Raw genomic sequence first — 5,695 nt, forward strand, 5'->3', positions numbered from 1 at the left:
AATGTTGCTCCTTACTTTCAGTTGAAAAAAACTTGTTCTTTTAATTTAATTTCTGATTGTTTTTCAAAAAAATCCAGGAAGTCTGGCCCCACCTCCACGAAGAAATACCATCCCCACGGATATATCTTCTAGACAATTCAGTCCCCGTGAATTACCCAGACAATTACCCTTAACAACCCCACGCGTAAAATTGAGACGGAAAAGAGAAAGCAAGAAAAATAAAAAGAATTTTGTATAGGAATTCTTTCAAATTTACCCTGCGTATAATTTCCTCTGACAAGTTCACCCCCTAGAAACTTCTTTCCCCATGGAAAGTTTCCCCGTGAAAAAACCCACAGCAGAAAATTTGTCTCCCCACCCTAAAATGCATGCATGCTTCCCAATAACAGTCCGGGAAAAGTCCGGGTTGACTACTCCCTCTCAATTTATTAACATGCCAGTACAATATTTTACTATTATGCCGTCTTGCTGCATCTTCCAGATCCTCGGCAATTTTATCCATGACCTCCACTTCATGCCTGCTTAGTTCATATTTGAAAGCTTTCTCCACTTTCTTTGCATTCCTTTTGTTTTCATATGATCTATCACTCAGATAATTCTTGTACAAGTCCCTTCTCCTCTCTATTAAAAATAGAGCTTTTTCACGAATATTCCTAGCTGCATTCCTAACTTTCTTCCCTAACACACCATCAGATTGTTTGATTGTTGATTTGTGAAGTTGAATCAACTTCACAAATTGTTTTATTAAAACTATTCCATCCATCTTCTACATTGTCAAATTTTACACTCTCCAGTTTAGTATTGAACTGTTCCTGGGAATTTGATCTCAAATTCTCATCCTGGGGTCTACCAACATCATAACTTCCCAGGAGGTAGTTACCCTTCCGAAATTTCAGCTTTAAACTAGCCCTAGACACTACTAGATGGTGATCTTTACTTTTCACATAAATAACAGCACTCCTACACACCCTAGTGTATAATTGCTGATCCCACAATTCTTCGGTTTACAATAACATAATCAATAAGGTTGTGTCTTATCAACACGAAAATACCACGTTAGTTTATGGGCCAATTTAAGACCAAACACTGTATTAGTTATAACTATATTATTATATCTACAAAATTGCAGAAGTCTGTAGCCATTACTGTTTTCCTTTCCTACACCAAATTTACCTAGGCTAAGATACCATCTACCCCAATTTCTATGGACTGGGTCATTAAAATCTTTTAATAAAAACATTATATTTCTACCTGGAACCCTGTCTATTTGGTCCTGTAATTGTATGTAAAATTCATCTGAGTCACTAGTATCTACGCTAGTCGGTTCTACAAAGGCATGTACTACTATAAGTGATACCCTAAACTTTTTAGCCATCATGAGTGATTAGTATTATATTATTAATACCTTCCCAGCCCAAACGGGACTTAGCAGCTTCCCAATTCATCATGAGCCCTACTCCCTGTCTTTGTACCCCATCCTTCGTGCCTGAGTAAATAAATTCTGTCACCTATTTTCATGCTTCCTACCCCTCGGATATGAGTTTCTGAAACTCCTACTATGTCCAATTCAAATCGTCTGAATTCGTCAGTCAAAATATTGATACGATAGTTATTCTTTAACGTCGTAACATTCTAATTTCCAATTTTCATATTCTTTAAATCATTGAAATGTTTTGGCCTCAGGAAAAGCAATGATCCTGGGTACCAGTGCATGACGGGGACTAAAATACGTTCTTTATATTTAAAATGAATGCATTTAAAAGTAAATAAGTATGGAAGAAAGTTAAATAATACTGCCTCTCAAACTTTGATGCTAGATTTCTTGTTTAAAGCAAAATAATATTAATTCTTGGAATCTCAACAATTTTTATATTTTTAATTTTGAAATAATAAAACGTAATCCGTATCGTTTGTTCGTTTAAGTTTAACTTGATTATTCATTTTAATCTCTAATGGTTTCGGGCTCATCCATTCATTTAAGAGAACAGTAGGTCTGATATTTGATATGCTTGAAGTAAAAACGACATTTGACAAAAAAACGAAACAAAAGAAGTTAAAAAAAATAACCAAGAAAATGAGGGTGATTTTTCAGTCCGTAGAAAAAAAAACAAAGCGAATAGAGACAAAAGCAGATATTTGGGCAAGAACCTCCGCCAAGCCGTCCTTTATTTGGTTAAAAAATGAATTTATTTCATACAAAAACTGAAAGACAGCACAATTAATGTGCTGTCGACCAAAAGTTTTACTTTGGTCGAAACCTTTCAAACAACGAATGCTTTGATCCAGCTCCAGGTATTCTACTTTCTGAATAAATAGCATCATCAGCACCGCTAGGAGATGATAAAACAATCAAAGCTTTCATTTAAATTAATTTGTAATTACTAACATTTAACAATTGTTAATTTAACATTGTTTATCAAAAGAGAAACACTTTTTTAGTATTTGTTTTCCTTTATACAAAGAAGTCAAAATCATGAATAGCTAGAAAGTCAAATACAGAAAGTGAAAAAAAATGGTTCGTTATATCCAAGACAGAGTAAATTTGCCAGATTTTTCTTTTCAGAATCTGTTACACTGGGTATTCTTTTCTGGTTTATGTGGAATGATCGAAGCAAATACTTTGACGTAACTTTAAAAGTCAAACTGAAAGAGCTTAGGGAACCGGGTATAAATTTGGAGAAGTTCTGGGGTTACCCAAATCGATGATATAAGTTAGAAACTTCAAACTAAGTGAACAGCAAATTTTGAGGCCTTTTGTTGAGTTGAGTCAAACAGGGCTTGATTTAAATGGGGACTGAGTTACATAAGGGTTGAGTTAAACAGGGGTCTATTTAAACTGGGGTTCAGCTTAGCGAGGGCTCAGTTAAGTGGAATTGAGTTGCATGGGAGTTCAGTTGAACGAAGGTTTAGCTAATAGGGTTCAGTTGCACGTGCCTTGATCTGTGCGGAGGTCCAGTTAAATCGGGGTTTAGTTATACCAGTGTTCAGTTAGACGGGGTTAAGTTTGACGGGGGTCCAGATGCAGGAGGGTTCAGTTACACGAGGGTTTAGTTAAATGGAGCTGAGTTACATAGAGGATCAGTTGAACGAGGTTTCAGTTAAATGGGGTTCAGTTGCACGGGGTTCAGCTGTATGTGGGCTCTGTTAGTCGGGCGATCAGTTGAACCTGCGGTCAGATGCACGAGGGTTCAGTTACATGGGATCAGTTGGACGGATTTCGATTACACGATAGTTTAGCTACATGCACGCCAAAAAAGACGCATCGAATGATGGTTGAACTTCGAATTCTTGGCTATCTTATTGTCAAAATTTTCTAGCGCGTAATAGTCAATCGATTGGGAAAAAAAAAAGTATAAAACAAACACTGTTTTATACGACATTTGGGTCTAGTGGTTTCCAGATCCCTCGCTATGGCTGCGATAACCTACGTTCAACTCTTTCAGCCTCTAGTGCCCAACTAGTGGTGAAGAAAAAAAGAGGAAGGAGAAGATAAAAAAGAAGAAACTCTAGTTCTTGCACGCAAAACAGTGATTTTTCTAGTTGTTCAAGGTGGGAGACCGTAATAATCCTATATAGGGTTTTCGACCAAAGTAATTCCAATAGTGCAATTTTCATTTCTAATGATCAAATATTCTAAAATGTTGAGTTCCAAGAAGCTAAAATAACGAAACGATACTTTCTTCTGAATGGTCAAAATTCTTTGCAGTATTAATTATAACTAAAAATGGTTCAAAATGCATTGATTATAGCACAAATTTCCTTGAATCATATTTTACTATGTATCTTTAATTCTTTTAATGTCCTCCAGTTTTCTGAAATCTGTATATCTTTTGTATAGAACAGTTTTGCATAAATAATTTAGTTTTCTATCTGCAACTTCTTAAAGAAGGTATTAAATTCCGACTTAATACCTTCATTCCTGAGTTACACCCTTTTTACAACCTTCAAGCACATAGTGTGTTTTGATTTAGTTCAACACTCCCCTCAACATCCTTTGAAAGCTTCACCTATATGCCCTTGGCCTTTTTGACACCGAAGGTCAAGCATGTTCCTCTTTCCTGATAACAAATTCTATATGTAAACAATGTGGGAATTTTATAAGTTAATGCCCTTGCCCAAATTGCTGTGGGGGTTGACATCCCCAGAGACATAGTTAAAGGATATTTTAACTATGCTAAACAAAATGACTATCTCAAAATTTTTATTGTATTTGCTTGGGGAATAAAGGGGCATAGGAGGGGGCAGGTCACCCTCCAGTCACTTTTGACTTTTGAAAAGGGCACTAGAACATTCAATTTCCAATCGAATGAGCTCCTTCCAAAGTTTTTATGAAAACTCTTTCTATACGAAGTGCCTTGGTGGAAAAAACAACAATGATAACATATTGTGCTAGCTTCGCTTTTTACTTAAGCACGGCTATTCCGCTACCTATGATTACAATTGTAGAGTAGCATTTATTCATTTCATGGCCTGAAAAAGACCATTGAGAGCCTTATAAATTAGTCATTTTTTTGTGGAGACTACTTAGGAATTTCTCTACTACTAATCCTATTTTGTTGTTTGGGTATTGTGTTTACAGTAAAAAGCTAGTTTTTAGAATTCTATATATGTAAAAAAAATATCACTAGTCAGTCATTTTCAAACAGACTCCATACTTTTATTAGAAAGTTTTGTTTTTGTTTTTTAAGTTAATTTTTATTAATTAGTCAAATCATTTGCTTAATCTAAGACTGGGAGAGTTAATTACAACTTTATCACAGTTTAACATTCTCATAATGTCCTGCCGTCTCTTCTTACCATTTTCATTATAATTGATTGACACCCTGTTCGTATTTTTAGCTGGGACAGCCCCGGAATAACCTTCTCATCTCAATTTCTAAACATACAAATTTGATCTTCTACTAGTGTGCCGTTTAGCAATATTTATCAGACCTCTGACAATTTTATCCACAAATTCCTTTTCAGACCTCCTTATTTCGTTTTTTGATGTCTCCTCTACTTCCTTTACTCTCCTCTTATTCTCATAACATATATCAGTAGGACAATTTATATACAAAACATCTCTCTCTTCTACCAAGCTTAAAGTGTTTTTAATAATGTTTTGAGCCGTTAATATTCTGGTCTGTATCCCCGTTCCCTAAACAACTAAGATATCTAGTTTTTTTTTGTATCCCAGTATAGGTCTGCTTTTTTTCACTTTTTTCCAAGTCGTTACCCCCTCCCCTCCCGTATTGCACCCCTCATCCTGGTTTCACGCTTGTCCACACTCTCATACTGTCTCGAAGTTTTCTGTCCATTTCTGAACAGTCTTTTGAAGAGGATTGTCCAGGTTCGCATATTTACACTAATGTACGGAGCCGACCTTGATTTTCTTGAACGACTTTTTCTTATAGCAAATTGTGCTTGACACAGTACATTTATCAAAACTGTTCCAATTCAGATTTAGTTGTGTTCAAAGACATTCCTACCAGCATTTCCTAACAAAATAGGCTGATTAGTGACTAAACAAAAGAGATATCACAAAAAATGTGCGTGGGACCTGCTATTTTTAGTCTCTATGTATGGAATTTCCTTGCTAATGTACTAATATAGTAATAATTGATGTCTTTCAAATTATTTGTACCTTTAGTGTTACCATCAAAAGCAGTCATATAGACTGATATTGCTTGAATAATTAATTAATTATTTGCTATAA

This window comes from Artemia sp. Qi Xiang Cuo, chromosome 19, assembly GCF_049724085.1.
Source record: "Artemia sp. Qi Xiang Cuo chromosome 19, ASM4972408v1, whole genome shotgun sequence".
NCBI classification, from domain to species: domain Eukaryota; kingdom Metazoa; phylum Arthropoda; class Branchiopoda; order Anostraca; family Artemiidae; genus Artemia; species Artemia sp. Qi Xiang Cuo.